This window comes from Physeter macrocephalus, chromosome 6, assembly GCF_002837175.3.
Source record: "Physeter macrocephalus isolate SW-GA chromosome 6, ASM283717v5, whole genome shotgun sequence".
NCBI classification, from domain to species: domain Eukaryota; kingdom Metazoa; phylum Chordata; class Mammalia; order Artiodactyla; family Physeteridae; genus Physeter; species Physeter macrocephalus.
In genome coordinates, this window is record NC_041219.1 from 64,501,864 (window position 1) to 64,518,631 (window position 16,768).

At 40.3% G+C, this 16,768-nt stretch overlaps 1 long non-coding RNA gene across 2 annotated transcripts in view; it reads left to right on the forward strand.

The window, feature by feature from the left end:
* LOC114486473 (uncharacterized) overlaps window positions 1-16,768 on the forward strand; it is a 116,929-nt gene that overhangs the window by 70,761 nt on the left and 29,400 nt on the right. Inside the window, exons 1-2 of one of the 2 annotated variants that reach the window (XR_003680278.2) lie at window positions 14,074-14,115; window positions 14,501-14,687. This is a non-coding gene — a long non-coding RNA (uncharacterized lncRNA). Of the gene's footprint in view, window positions 1-14,073; window positions 14,116-14,500; window positions 14,688-16,768 lie in introns of those variants that run through there. The other variant, XR_003680277.2, reaches the window with a different exon arrangement.

The window sequence follows — 16,768 nt, forward strand, 5'->3', positions numbered from 1 at the left end:
GGCCAGATGAAATGCAAGCCTGTAGAGACAAAGTATGCATGATCCACGGGTTGACTGCAGAGAAGTGAGATGATTGCTCTCCGTAGTGGGTGCTGTGGTGCGCCGTCCCTATCCTCCTTAGGATGGAGGCACTCCTGTCCTTGCACCTGGGGGTACTGGTGACTAACAGCTCTTACCTGAGGGACTCTCAGGGAATTACCCTCAAAGGAAGACAGAGCTACTTAGCCTAAGGTCACACCGCTTCCCCAAGAGCAGCCCACATCCAACGAGTGGTTAACGGCGGGGGTGGTAGGGGTGCTGGTGTCCTTGGTGGGAGTGAAGTCCCATATGCCCCTCACCCCAAGGTGAGACAGGTCTGCATAGCTAGCCCAGCTCCAGAGCTTTCTGTGGGATTGTCTGTGGTCTGTATTTTGCCTGCATCACAACTCCAGTCTTTTCTCTGCCCCATTCTTCTCCTTCACTCCCTCACAGATGGTGGTCCCTGTGGGCACTCTCTGTAAACCTCATGCGTGCAACTCTCGGTTTCTGGGTCATCCTGCTGTGGAGACTGACCTGAGACATTCTGTGTCACTTACTTTTTCTAGACAGACAGGAGGGCACTCTTCTAAGAGCTAAAATGTTCCAAGGAGCATTAGACTGAGGACCTTGGTTCCAGCTCAGTGCTAGGCACCTGCGTGTTCCAAAATACTAAAAATGGGAACCAGAGAATCAAGGAGGCCTGGCTTGGCTTGTGTGGGTCAGAACAGGTGTCTTTGTCCTGTCACATAGAGGAGGTCACATCCTCACACCTGCAGCATGCATCTGCTGGCTGCTCCATGTCCGTGCCTCTCAGCGCCAAAACGTACCTTGCTTGGGTCTTGACTGATTATTTCAGTTGTTTCTAAGGTTATTCCCCTTTTGTTCCTGTTGTTCCCAGCACTTAGAGTTAATTTTTTCATCCTTTTGAGAGCTCTCATCCTGAAGGATAGTCAACTTCCCCTGCCAATCCAGGAAGAAAACAAAACTCTTCGATTTCATATCTTCCCTAGAGTCAGTTGCCAAGATTCAAGCCAAATCTAGGTATTTCTTGAGACTTCCTCAGAATGTCTTAATTTTGAGTCTGTTTTCCACCACTTGGCTGTTTATTGTGATGCTAGGACATTTAAAGATGTTTTCAGTTTAATTTTAAGTATAGCTAATATTTATTTAGCACTTAGTATTTGGTGGACATTTCTATTGTAAAATATAACACTGATGCAGAAAATCACACAGAAGAGCAAAGAGTGATGAACTGTGTGTATGTTTGCAACCCCTCCTCAGGTTTAGAAATAGAACTTTTCTGGGCTGCTACTCCAGCAGCCCCTCTGTGTACCCCACCCCAATCTCAACTCTCCTCCTTCTCTCCAAAGTAACCGCTACCCAGATGCTATAATAATCACCTCTTTGCGCTTCTTTAGAGTTTTATCAAAAAGTGTGCATTCCCAGACACTGTACTTTTGTCTTGCCTGCTTTTAAAATTTTAAATTTCTTTGAATCTGCAATTTCCCCCTCCATCCCTTTCTTTTCCTCACACAATATCTGTTGGAGAACTTGGGGCATTTGATCTGCAGCTTCCCATAGTCTGGAGTTTTCACCTTATCATTTTCTTCTCTCTTCTGTATTCCCTGCAGATTGGCAGCTGGATCCACACTTGACCAGACTTATGTTTGACCCCTTCTGCAAGTGAAGGGATTTCCATCCCCATTCTGTCCACTCAGATATCTTTATTGAAGCTCAAATTGTCCTGTATTTGGCTAGTGGGGGCCTCTTCAGGTTGGCTTCTGAGTCTTCTTTACATGACTCTTTGGTAAGTTCTTTGCTATTGGGTGTGTCAAGATTTTCCAGGCTTATCTTGTACATTTCTGGCCCCAGATATGGAAATAGCTACTTCTCTAAGAAGCCTTGGACATTTTTTCAGGGAAAATGATATTTCAAAACCACAGTCTCCTTGCTTGGGACGATCATTGTTTCAAGGCTTCTTCAGTGGACACGTTACTTTATGAGTTCATACTGATAGTTCGAATTTAAATTCAGGAAGACAGGGCTTTTTACTGAACTTCTTCCGTATTGCATCTCTATTTCCTTTCTTTTTTTAAAAAAATATTTATTTAATTTGTTTATTTTCCTTATTTATTTATTTTTTTTTTTGGCTGTGTCTGGTCTTAGTTGCAGCACACGGGATCTTTGTTGAGGCACGTGGGATCTTTTTCGTTATGGCGCACGGTCTGCTCGGACTTAAGTTGTGGTATGCGGGTTTTCTCTTCTCTAGTTGTGGCGCGTGGGCTCCAGAGCACATGGGCTCTGTAGTTTGTGGCACACGGGCTCTCTCGTTGAGGCATGAGAGCTCAATAGTTGTGGCACGCGGGCTTATTTGCCCCGTGGCATGTGGGATCTTAGTTCCCGGACCAGGGATTGAACCTGTGTCACCTACATTGGAAGGTGGATTCTTTACCACTGGACCACCAGGGGAGTCCCTCTATTTCCTTTCTTCCATACCAAAATCCTAGTTCTCAAGGACACAGGGAATGATAGAATCAGAATATTGCATCATTACTCATCATCATTACTCAATTCCAATAGTATATACACAAATGATACTAATACTACCACTGGCAATATGATCATTGAAAATAACTACAAATTTTGTTGCATGTACTTTCCCCATCTCCCATTAATTTTTATAGCTGTACTATATCTATATTGCCTAAGCATATAGCCATTAATACTCTACTTTCCCCTTTTAATGCTCATTTGCTCATAGTTCTATAATAATTATATGTTTTATATATTTAGTTCTCACCATCAGTCCTCGTGTCTATGTCTCTAGTGATTTTGGTTCTCTGAAGCTCATTTCTAGAATATTCCTCAGGCAAGGCTCATGGGAATAATATTCCTTGAGTTTTTACAGGTTGATAACAGTTTGTGTATGCTCATTATGTCTGAAAGTCAGTTTTGCTAAATAAAAATTCTTTTCTTTATATTTCCTTTAGACACTTCTTTCCTTGAGTATGTTAATTAGGTCACTCTTTTTTTCCTGTCATAAAGCATTGCTGTCGTAAAGTCTTATGGTAACTTAATTTTTTCCCTTATAAATCACGTGCCCTTTTCCCCTAGATGCTCAAATAATTAATTTTCTTCAAAATCCAATGACTTTATTAGAATATGCCTTGGTGTTGGTCATTCTGAGTTGATATTCTCAGATGTGTGGTGTGTTCTTTCAATATATAGTTTCAATTTTCTTTTTTAATTTCAGGAAAGTTTTCTTAAATTATTGTTTTTAGCATTTGTTCTCTTTCTTGCTTTGGTTTATTTCCTCAGGGACTCTTATATTGTGTAATTTGAATCTGCTTTGCCTATATTCCTTTGCCACTTTCTCTTTCATCCTTAGCTCTTTATTTCTTTTTGATTTTTAAAACCTTCCTTCTTTTCACCGCCTGTTTTCTTAAGGTGAATTTTGTGCTTATTTGCTTTTGTGTTCCTTCCAGTTTAGTCTTTGTTCCAGAAATGTCTTTTCATTTATTTATAATTCTTTCCTATGCTCTGTCACCTCATTTCTGAGTTTTTCTAATTCTGACTATACTGTTCTTTTACATCTTGTATCATTTTCTTAATGTCTTTTAGTTTATTTGAAATAGGTTACCGTTTTGATCTGTCCCTGTCTTTCTGATATGCTTTTATTATCTATAGTGATGTTATTCTGCTTTCTGTTCTCTTTTATCATATAATAACTTTGCATAGGACTTGACTTCGATGCTTTTCTGCAGCTCATTTTTATGTGAAATCAGTTTTCTGAAATTTTAGAGGCCTGATTCAGGCTAGCTTTTCTAACTTCAGAGAATCCCCTCTTCTGCTGTTTTCCAAGACTTCTTGCTTCTGTTCTCCACTTCCACTTTTATCTGGATCTTTTCTTTCCTTTGTCTCAATTGGGCCAATTCTGTTCAATTTTCATTACATTCCAGAAGTTTCTCCGTAGTGCTGGGCCCTTTCCTGAAAGGGACCCCTGTCCTAGAAGAAAGCTCATAAGTGCTAAATTCTTCTAGTCCCAGTTTCTACCGAGAGCCCCCTTGCACTTGCCCATTACTGGATTGCGTAAAGCCCTCCTGGTTTCAGTGGCTGTTCCCAGGTGGGTCCATGGTGCTTTGTCTTTGCTTCTCTCTGCTTTCTGCTGCCTAGATGCTGGTGCCACTCTGGTCCTGTGACTGGTGATTTGTCCTCCCTGGTTGATATTTTGAGGTTTCTAAAGAAATCTAGTCATCTAGTTTCACAGTAAACGTTGACCATGGATTTTTGGTTTACTACCTAATTGTCTTATCTGTTTTAATGTAGTGATTCAGAAAGAAAAAGAAAATTATGGCATGTCCACTGCCACCATCTTCTCTGGAGCACTAAGTGTTTGCCAAGCACTCTACATGTATTGTCCCATTCAACTTTCAGGACATCCCAGTGGGATAGGAATAATTATTATTCTTATTTTACATGCAAGGAAACTCAGGCTCAAGAGGTCAAACTGCTTCCTAAGGTCACCAGCCAGTAAGTGGTAGCTTTGAGATTGGAACCTATGTCTCTTTGACTCCTATGTTGGCTAAACTTTATATCAAAAATGTTATAAGATCATGCCTTTAGCATTTGAAATGTGCATTCCCATAGAATGTTTTCCTAACCAAAATGTTGTAATTTATGATTAACAAAATATTAGAAAGTATTCAGCTTTAAACATAAGCATTTGGATGATTTTTTTCTTTTCTCTTCTTTTGTGCATATCCCCAAATTTCCCTAATGAGGAGATATTAAATTTAAATTGGGAAGCCCAATACACCTTATTTAAAAAATTTAAATGAGCATGGTTGAAAGGTTCTTTGGCGAGTCCCAAAAGTCTACTTAACTTATTATATACATGAAATACAGTACGAATATGTGTATGCATGTGTGTGTACGTATACATGTAATACACGTATACAAATTTGATTAAATCAGCAAAACATGCATCTGCAATATTAAATTATAGCACAATTGTTAGACTCATAATGGTTAAAGATGTAGGATCTGTGTTCAGACAAACCTGAGTTTGAATCCTAGGTCTTTATCTTGTTTGGGTTAACTGGGACAAATTTTTCAGATCAGTCATTCACGCTTCAGTCTCCTTATCTGTAAAATGGAGACAATTTCATAGGGTTGTCCTGAACATAAAATGACATAATGTGTGAGAAGCAAAGCACCTGAGAACAGTGCCCAGCAAGAATAAGCACTCGCTAAATATGAAAGGTTATTAAATACAACCAGGACAGTAGAGAAACTAGGCTTAGTTAGGGGAAGTAGATGGAGAATTATAGCCACTCTGAAAATAATTTCTGCATAATATCAGACCTTTAGAAACAGGTGGGGTTTTTTGTTTGTTTGTTTAAGAGGCGAGGGTTTTAAAAATTTATCAAAGATCAGTGAGTGCCTTTAAAATTGTTTCACAGCTGGAAGAAACAATAGTTATAGTAAGTAGCCTTAGAGGAGGTGGTCCAGTGTGGAAATGACAGCTCACACATCACATAAAAAGCATGTATAGGTCAGATACTTGTTGTAACTTGGAAATTGACCTCCTGTAGTATTCTGGGACCAGATTGAAAATTGCCCTGCTGGGCCAGTACATACTTGACAGAAAACTTTGTCAGACCTCTCCAGGATGTATTTGGAAGGCCATTTGTAACCCTGATAATTGTAAACAAATTGTACTGAGGTGGTAACTTGAACTGTGCACTGGTGACAATTGTTAGAATATTCAACTGCGATGAGTTTAATCGGTTATAAAAGAGTGGTTCCTCTTGGACGATGTAATACACATCGTCCTTCCTGCACTGAGTTTGCTATTTTGTGACATTTGCTGTAGAGATAATAGAAGCATTTAATTTTCTGGAGCAAAAACGTGTGAGTTGAAACATGTAAACCGTGATGCCTCCCTCTGTAATTTTCAACTATCACATCACTTGTTCAGTGATAAGATGCCGGTTAACATCCAGAAGCTGACCTAGAGGTCATTTTCTGTGCTCGGAACCTGGGGAAGATGGAGAAGGGGTGGGGATGGGGCTTGTACTGCCATTGCAGTCACCTGGTGCCTTAGGCAATGGTGTCAGTCGAGGTGCATTTTTGCCAATTAAAGATTGCATTAGTACAGGCCCAGCTGCCCCCCATCATCCCCTCTCCCTGAAACCAGCTGGGAAATTTGAGTAGTGGTGACAGGAAGCAGGGCTGAGAACAACTGCACCGTTGGCTCCAGTGCATCCTACGAAGGGAAACCATAATGTGAAAGAACTTCTTAGCTAATGTTTGGTGTAGAAAACCTCCGGCTACAAATGTTAATTGCAGTCTATACACAACAGATGATTTTCAGCTCCAAGAATTGAGAATGGATTCTTCTCAGGTTCCCAGTTTCTAGAAAAGGTGCATTTCTCCTGAGCAACTAGTAGTTTTTATTTTCTGATAGGCATTTTGTGATTTTGAAACAAATAATGCTATTCTCTTTGTTTAGGTCACTAGGCAGTCACATTTGTGGCATGTCTACAAACCCTACAAGATCTAAGCCCTAAAGACATGAGCTTTCATGTAGTCAGTTTTCTGGAGAACAGGACTACATCTCTGGATATTTCTCTCTTCATTTTCCCTTCACCTAGTATTTATTCCCCAGTACATATATATATATATATATATAAATTTCTTTAGGTCATTTCAAATCCTTTTTGAATCATGTTCAATTAGATCTACACCTAAAATTTTTCAGGCCAGGACAAGAATACAGGAGGACTACATTCTTTCTCATTGTTTGGTCAGTAATGAAGTCTTCACTTAGCAAAGAAGGTGAATGGTCTGTTGCATTTATTGTCTTTTGGAAAAAAAAAAAAAAACTTTCTTACTCATTTAATTGTTATGATCAGTAATTGCATCTTTATCAAATGAGGAATTTGCAAGGTCCTGTCCCTGAATTCTATGTGTGGGTGTAATATAGTTTTAAAAAATTCTGTCTTGACCTAGCATTGAGGCTTCGGCTAGAGGCTTTGGCTGGTCAGTTCCTCTTCCTGAGAAGCTAAGTGCACACCCCCAATCACCTGCTTTATCTGGGCCACATATACCCGTTCATTGCCCCAGGGCCAGGTACCAGGCAACCAGGGACAGACCCTCTGCTCCAGAGCCCACTGAATTTTTTCAAATTAGCCAATCCTCAACCTGCTTGCCGGGCTTCATCCTTTCCTTCCCATAGAAATTACAATGGAGGCACTTGCCCCCCACCCCCACTTCTGCCTCGTGATCTGTGCTTCCGCTGCTGTGTTCTCCTCAAGGAATTGGGACCACTCTTTCCGGCTTCTCTCTGTCCATCTGCATCTGGCCTCACCACATCTCACCCAAGATAATGTGGTTCAGACAGGGGTCGATGCTAGACAGATGCCTCCTCACTTTCAGTGCTCTAGTTTTTAAAAATTTAAGCAGTCCACCTTTTAAAGATTTTCCATTTATGCTCTTAGGCTCTTTGGTTTTATTTTCTGAGATTTGCTTTAGTGTTCTCTATTTCTCTCATAATCAATTCATTAGAAAAATGAAAAATGTAATCCATGCAAAGTATATTTCAGTATATTTTTTTTATCAAAAGATGTAAGCTAAGGTGAATGTAAAACCAAAAATTAAAATTTCTTTTCATGTAGGCTTTATAGTCTCCTAAAATATCCAAACTAGTCTGTTAAACATTCAAGGTAGTCTATTAAAAAGTAAAATACAGAATATAGTGAATAAATATCAAAATTTTAAATGTAATTTAAGAGGGCTGACATTTTAAATTAAATTTTAAAACATTTAATTCAATCGTAATAAATGTTTTTATAAAGATAGAACAATGCACACTTCTAGAGTTCAGTATCCATCAGGTTACCACTGTAGTGAAACCATGTCATGTTTCACAGGTAATGTCAAGCCCAGTGCTTCTCATGTGGGGAGATCTGGCAATTTCTGGAGATATTTTTGGTTCTCACAAGTGTTGCTGGGGAGAGAAACTATTAGCATCTAGTGGAGAAAAGCTTGAGATGCTGCTAAGTAGGTTACAACGCACAGAAAAGCACCGGCCCTCAACAACAGGAGGAACCACAGCAACAAAAGCAAAGAATTATCCTATCCCAGATGTAAATAGTTCCAAGGTTGAGAAATCTGAGTGTGTGTGTGTGTGTGTGTATATTTGTATTATATATCCAAATTATACACACACAAATGTAAGAGTAATGTGAACATTTAAGATTGTAGAATTGTTTCTCAGCTACCAGGTGCATTGGTTCCACATATTGTACTAATTTGTGAATACCTCTGGAACCATGAATTGGAACACAAAAGCAAAAAAAAAAAAAAAAAAAAAAACCAAAAAACCCCCCCCAAAACAGCATTACTGGGAAACGATACTTTGTTATTCAATAATCTGTCGCCTTCACATTCCCTCAGAGGAAAGATTTGACAGGCTAATTAATTTGTCTCATCTCTTAAGTACTTTTGCCACTGGAATCTCCTCCGTGCTCTAAAGCAGTGTCCATTCATCAGCAATGGCACAACCCACGGACTTTTACAGTAACTGAATGAAGTCACCTTTTGTGCGGACGTTGTGGGCAGGAGATGAAGAGTGTTTCTCTGGGGTCTTAACAGCGTTGGTCATGAGGGTGGATGGTTAAAATACAAGTAGTCCCGTGCCAGCGCCATATCCCGAGAGACAGCAGCACCCATGCAGTCCTTAATAAATGTGAGTGTGTTTGTGTATGTATGTGTGGGTATGTGCATGCTTGTGTATGAATGCAGTGTGCTATGGGGACCCTCTAAAGCCCTGACCCAGTAATGTGGCCCCTTGTGCTCAGATCTGAGTACTGACATAAATACTTTTTTTAAATGTGTAAAATTTGAGGCCTTGGATTTTCAGCTTGAAGCCAGAAGGTGTTTCGGTGGGAACCAAGTCAGAAATAAGTTGGAGCACGAGGTACTATTAGAAGAATTCACTTACATTAATACTTGAATGTTGTAATAAAGGACAAGCATTTCTGTATGTCTGATAGACTCCTGGGTAAAGGGTAGCACAGGTGTAGCTGAATCCCAGGTGAAGCTGTTTGTGCCTAGAGCAAGATTAGAGGTGAAACAGCTGAATGTGAGTGAGGCCTGGGGGCACAAGGACCCTGGTCCTGAGGCTGCCTTGCTTGATTCTACCCAGGGGAGAGCAAAGGCAAGAAAACTTAGGTTTAAATACTTTCACTTTCCAGGATCTTATTTCCCTTCCCCACTCCAATTTCCCCGGTTCATTTTCTCTTAATTGGTCCTGATTGGAAGTCATCATAAATCAGAATAATTTCTCTTTCATGCTCTTCAAATTTTAACTCACCAAAAAAAGTCTTTAGCTGAAAATGTCCATAAAAAATGAATGTCAGTGGTTTCATCTTTAACAGGGAGAAAATGAAACTCAGACATTTTGGAGTCACAGTCAAACTATCTGAGTATGGTTGTGAATTGATTTATACAGGGCCTTTAAGAAACTTCATGTCCTTTTTGGAATATACTAAGTAGGAATCACTCTTTCGCAGATCCAGAAATTATAGCCACCCGTGAAGTTAAATGCTATATCTGTCTTAGCCTAGGTCTGTACCAGGCTGATAATTTACTTCGAGACTCAAAAAGGCAATTTGACTCTGCTCTCGAGTTCTCAAAATGACTTATTCAATACTGAGTATTTAGATAAAGACTAGAGATTTCTTTCTTTTTCCCTTTCCTTCCTTCTTTCCTTCCTTCCTTCCTTCCTTCCTTCCTTCCTTCCTTCCTTCCCTCCCTCCCTCTCTTCCTTTCTCCTCCTCCTTCCCATCTTTCCTTCCATTTTTAAAATCACATGCTCTGGAGTGACAGCCTGGTGACAGCCCGCTATCACACGGGAGCTGCGTGGGAAATACTAATTTATATATGGATAGAGATTACACATGTTCCCTTAGCTCCGAAGTTGTAAATGGAACAGCCTGCTTTCTAGTAATTTCTAGTCCTTATTTGAGTAATTTAAAATAGAGTATGTTAAAGACCTTTATACATCAGTGTTTATGAGTTTGTTCGACACCAACTACCATCTAGGTTGTTGAGCTAGAAGAGGGGTAGGGTACGGATGAGTTCCTTCATTTCATTTGAATAGCCACTGGATTCATGTGATCTCTCCTGTTAACTTCTTCAGTTAGTAGAGTCTGGGCAGGAGCATCATAAGAAACTTGAGAAGACGTTTCAGTGGAACAAACCCAAGGACCCAACATAATTCTTAGGGTAGTTTATTTTTTGGAGCAATTTTTAAATTTTTAAAATTCACTGTATTAATGCTGTAGAGATAAACTGAGAAAGTCAACCAGAAAGGCCTAGAAAAGATGACAGTCAGGAGAGTAGAACTTTCATGTCGGAATCATGTTTCACGCTTTATGGTGCAAGAGACTTCCAAACAAAGCTCCTTTTCATGCTGTCGTCTCAGTGAAGGCAAATAGGAAGGCTCCCTTACGTTATTTTTTACTTTATGGCCATATGACCTTGAAGAAGCCCTGAGCTTCACTTTATCTATTTGTAAAATGGGGGCAACTGCTTTCCTTGTTTTGCAGAGTTGTGAAGCCCAAGAGTGGTAATTATCAGTTATAACCCTGGTCAAACACCAAAGCTTTATATTGATGTAAGGCAGTAGTATTGTGACAGACATCAGTGGTTTTAGAGAATAGCGAAGAAAGGATAGTTCTTATTTTCTGGAAAGCAAAGGGTGCAGGATAGACTCCCAGGATTAGGCAGGTGGAGTGCTAAGGGACATTGTAAGAGGAGAGGTAAAAATGGGAAATATAAGTTTTCCCACTTCATATTTTGCTCAGGCTTTGTTTGGCATTTAGTCATTCCTCTCACCTGATGTAAGGCCATCCATCTACTGAAGGAAAAACAGAGATTTTAGGGTCTTCAGATTTGGGGAGTGGCATCTACATGAGATACAGAAATATTTTCTCCTGCAGGATGCATAAAAGGCTGCCTGGCCAAGAAACTATGTTCCTCCCCTTAGCCTTCCAACACTTCTTTAGAAGAGTTTGAAGTCTTCTAAGTATTCATGTCTTGAATAGGACTTCTCATCTTACTGAGCTAAAGTAATTTGGCTTCGGCCTATTTTCTGCCTGTTAGTCATGTACAGCAAGGTAGTAATAGAAACAGATGGAAAGGGAAGGAAAAGGAGGGAACAGAGAAGGAAGTGGGGAGAGAAAGGACCAGAACATTTACCGAGTATCTGCTCTGTGTCAAACACTGCATCAGACATTTTGTAGTTTAGAAAGTTAAACCATTATAGTCTGGTACTTTCTTTGCCTACTCCAGTGACTGTTGGACATTTGAGATTCATTTATTGTTTTCAGATGAAGTGGTAATAACTTAAAAATTTACTTTCTATCTCTCTGAGCCAAGTGGTATCTTTGGACAGTGTCTTAGTCCGTTTGAGCAGGTATAACAAAAATACCACAGACCGGGTGGCTAAAACAACATTTATTCCTCTCAGTTCTGGTGGCTGGGAAGTTCAGGGTCGAGGCATAGGCAGATTTGCTATCTATTTGGTATCTGATGAGAGCCTACTTCCTGGGTCAGAAATGACCGTTGTTTTCCTATGTCCTCAAATGAGGGTAAGGGGTAAGAAAGCTCTCTGGAGTCTCTTCTATAAGATCACCTCCCAAAGGCCCCACCTCCTAATACTGTCACATTGAGGGTTAGGATTTTAACATATGAATTTGGCAGGGGGTCACAAACATTCAGTTCATAACAGATGGGGAAAAAGAAATTCTCCCTGCCATGCTATTCTCTTCAACCAGAGTTTGGTCCTCTTCAGTGTAACTCAGCAGCTGAGTACCATAGGCACCGACAGAATGCTAAAAGTCCTGATAAATCTACTCACCAGCTCTTGAGAATTTTTCTGTGTCTCCTCTTTAGGAGCAGCAAGTTTAGTGATAAGAGGTAGATGAATAAAGCCTAGAGACCAATTAACAGGCTAGATGCGTCTTATCAAACCAGGCTGTGACATTCAAACCAAAGCTTTCCTGTGTGCCTGCCTAGAAGGTGTTTGGTGGAGAACAGAGATGCTTACAAATGAGCACCTGCTTTTTAGATGAACAGAGTGGGATAACAGACGGGTTTGTTTTTTTTTTCTTAAAGAGTCCTAGCTTTGGGCTAAAGGGGTTTGAAGTCTTCAGTGAAACTTTATATTTTTTTTTTTCCACATTTTAGGTAGGCTCTCACTTGACTCTACTGGCCTGCTGAAATTCATAGACCAAGCAGAAAAATAAGATAAAGAAAGAGAGGGATCAAGCCGAATTTGGCAGTCCAAAGGATTTTTTTTTTTTTTTCAATCAGCATGGTGGGGTGCTTTTCAGTGTTTCATAAGACCAACTCTCTGGTTAAAAAGTCCCAAATCTCCCCTTCTTGTATGAGGATGAAGAGCTTCTGTTAAAGCAATAGAATTCTGGGACCAGGGTTATTTTGACTTTCCATCGGTCCTTTACTTTAAAAGACCTCTCTCCTCCAGTGAACTAAGATCAAGAATGCAAGAGATGGCATGGGTTTAGGAAGGGGTGAGTTGGGAGAGGGGATGAAAAATGAATTCTGTTTGGACACATCAAAATCGTACAGCTCCACATGGAGATACCTAATAGGTGGGTTTAGAAATAGTTTTGGAACTCAGAAAAGAGGTATGAAGAGAGAGACTTGGCTTATTAGGCCTACCTAGATGGTAGTTGACGCCATGAAAGTAAATGAGATTTTCTGGAACCAGTGATGCATAAAGTAAGAAATGGAATCTAGGGTAGGACTGTGGAGGGAATGCCAACTTCTTGTGGTGTCGATGGCAAAAGAAAACCAGTACAAGAAAACTACCACTAAACACACGATACCCAACTGAAATAGAAATGGAAAACTTCTGCTTGTCTAAGTCATGATGATGACATTTTAGCCCTCTTCATAACTTATACTCTGAGATGGATGGTCCAATTAGTGGTGGTTGGTAGCGAAAACAGGGAATCTGTCAGAGTTCAAGGTTGGAGAGAGATTTGTGTGTGAGAGGGTCAGGGGACCAGAGTATGGGAGAGTGAGAGAGGGAGAGAAAAATCTGCTTAAAAGGCGGGAAAAAGAGAAGTGTATGTGTATGTATGTGTATGTGCGTGTTGTCAACTACAAATTGGCCCTTGTCATTGGCACTTGCCATCTACCTCTACAAGAATTTAGTTATGTGTTGCTGCAGCCGCTGATTTTCAACACCCCCTGAAAGGCGTTCAGGGTGGAGAGCTGAAATGAGGCGCTCCGTGCTCTGGGAGAAACTAGCAGAGCAGGTCTTCAGATAGATATTTTCAGGTGCCAATTTTGTGAGCCCAATTCTTGTTTCTCCTCATATCTAGAAAAACACTAAAATACTTCATAGTGACGACTGTTCCTTGGGACTAACAGAAACCTTCTGCAAAAAAAATATGTGCTCGATTGAATGTACTCCCCCTTCACCAAAATCACATATATACTCACCTTCCCCCCTGCCTCTTTGGAGCAATTTCTCGGAGCTATCTGAGATGCTCTCTCCTGGGCTGCAGTCCTCATTTTGCCCCAAATAAAACTTAACTTGCAACTCTCAAGTTGTGCTTTTTTTTTTTTTGAGTCGACAGTGTGTATGCAGAGTTCGAGCTTCACGATATTCAGTGAGTACCCCTTTATGTTTGTCGGAGTTTTATAAAACTAACGAATAAGTTGAACAGAAATATACTCCAGAAATAACTGATTATATACTTGATTCTTCGGTCGTGTGCATCGTCTATCTAGTAAAAGCATTGCTGTGAGGTTTAAAATTCTGTCTCCAATGTTCATTCCTGTCAACAACGTGCATCTGAAATTTCAGAAATTCAAAATCTGAGGGTGCCTTTCCTTCCTTGGGTTCATTTATTAATTTTCCATTTTTTTATCAGACACTTATTGACTTTGATCTTTGTCCAGTGTTTACTTAAACATATACAGGATCAGGGAAAATGATTTCTTCTTTTTGCAGGGCAACAGGGGCACGGAGCAAAGCAGTACCTGGGCCTGGAGGTGAGAGCCGGTGGGGATGTCTCTTGTGGACCCAGCAGATTTCTCCTCAGATAGGCCTCCCTAGAAGGTCATCTCTAGAGCCAAAGTTCAGCTCTTCAGGCAACTGTATACAGTTGGCCCTCTGGATCCTTGGGTTCCATATCCACGGGTTCATCCAGCCATAGATCCAAAATATTTGAAAGAAAAATTCCAGAAAATTCCCCAAAGCAAAACTTGAATTCGCTGCAAGCTGGCAACAATTTACGTAGCATTTATATTGTATTAGGTATTATAAGTAAGCTAGAGATTATTTAAAGTTTACTGGAGGATGTGCACAGGTTATGTGCGAATACTACACCATTTTATACAAGGCCCTTGAGCATCCTTGGATTTTGGTGTTCCCCAGGGGTCCTGGAACCAATCCCCGTGGAAACTGAGGGATGACTGGAGTCTGAACCAAAGCCGCCCAGAGAAGCTTTAGTCCCAGCGCATCAAAAGCAAAGTATCTAAAACTTGATTCTTCATCTTCCCTCCTTTGCTGCAACTTCTCCTCCTGTGTTTACTTCTGTTGCGACAGTGTTATCATCCCCTCAGTAAGTGATTTCCTAAACACTTTCTAAATTGTGACACATTAATGGGTTGTGAAATTAATTTAATGGGTTGTGACCAGTATTTATTCATTTATTTTTATACTGTAGGAACAGTAAAACGTGTGTTTTTTAAAAACTGAAGTATAGCTGATTTACAGTGATTCAAGTGTACGACAAAGTGATTCAGTTATATATATATATATAATGTATATATATATTCTTTGTCAGATTCTTCTCCATTATAGGTTGTTACAAGATATTGAATATAATTCTCTGTGCTATATAGTAGGTCCTTGTTTTTTATTTTATATATAATAGTGTGTATCTGCTAATCCCAAATTTCCAATTTATCCCCTCTCCTCTTTTCCCCTTTGGCAACCATAAGCTTGTTTTCAATGTCTGTTACTCTATTTCTGTTTTGTAAATAAGTTCATCTGTATCATTTTTTTTTAGATTCCACATATGAGTGATATACGATATTTGTCCTTCTCTGTCTGACTTACTTCACTTAGTATGAAAATCTCTAGGTCCATCCATGTTGCTGCAAATGGCATTATTTCATTCTTTTTTATGGCTGAGTAATATTCCATTGCACACACACATATATATATATATATATAGGCTGAGTAATATTCCATTGCACACACACACATATATATATATATATATATATACATACACACACACACACACACACATATATATATCACATCTTCTTTATTCATCTGTGACCAGCATTTAACAACAGAAACAGAATTGAAAATATCAGAGTGCATTACATATAGTAAGACTCAGTACTGTTTTGTGAAACTTTAGTCTCAGTTATTCATAAGTGTGAATGCAAGTGTGGTGTGTGGATGTGTGTACACAGTGTCTCAGTGTAAAATACTTCCTAACATGGATCACAGTCAAAATGCTGCAAGCTGCTGCTCTTGGTCATCCAACTGAGAAAACCGGGGGTTGTATTAACTTTCTCCTTGTGATTAGATATATTTCCTTTCCATCCCTCCACGACTGTCTTCCTTCAGGTCTCCATTGTTTTAGGGAGATTTATTGCACTAATCTAACCGGTCTCCATCTCCACTGGTGCCTTTCTCACGCTCTCTTTCACGTACCTGCTGGAGTCATCCTTCTGACATCTGCGATCTGGCCGCAACCCACCTCTCTAGCCCCATCTCCTTCTCTTCCTCATACAACTCTTACATCGAGTCATACTGCAAGAATCCCAGTGTCCTGAATACTCTTACTTGACTCTGTGCCTAAGCTCACATGGTTCTCTGCCAGGAAGGCCTTTGCATTTTTCTTATCTCTTATTGCTGTGCATTTAATTTTTACTCTTCCTGAGGGGCTTAGCTTAAGGCCACTGCTTCTGAGAAACACTTCCTAGCCCCTTAGTCTGCTTTCCCTGCTCTTCTTTGTGCTTCAAAAATATTTTGTACATCTCCTCAAATGTATTGTCCTGTGTCTGAATTTCAGTCCACTACCTAGGAAAGCAAAATGTATAAGGAGGCTACAGCTCAATTTATATATTAAGACCCTGTTTTCTCCCAAGGTGATTGATACTTAATGTCAATCCATTGGAGATTTAGCCTTCTTTTTCTGGAATAGAGACTGAGTTTTAGGGCCCTTGCATTGTGCTCGAGCTTGGACAGAGCGGAGGGTCTGGAGAGGCAGAACATGTGATCTTTGTTATGGACTGAATGTGTCTTCCCTCAGATTCATGTGTTGAAGCCCTAACCTCCAGTGTGATGGGATTTAGGGATGGGGCCTTTGGGAGGTAATTAAGGTTAGATGAGGTCATGAAGGTGGGGCCCCCATGATGGGATTAGTGCCCTTATAAGAAGAGCAAAAGAGTGCCCTCTCCCTCTGCCATGTGAGGACACAGCAAGAAGACAGCCATCTACAAGCCAGAAAGCTGGCCTTCACCAGAAACCAAGTCTGCTGGCACCTTGATTGTGGACTCCCAGACTCCGGAACTTTAAGAATTAAATGTCTAGGGCTTCCCTGGTGGCGCAGTGGTTGAGAGTCTGCCTGCCGATGCAGGGGACACGGGTTCGTGCCCCAGTCCGGGAAGATCCCACATG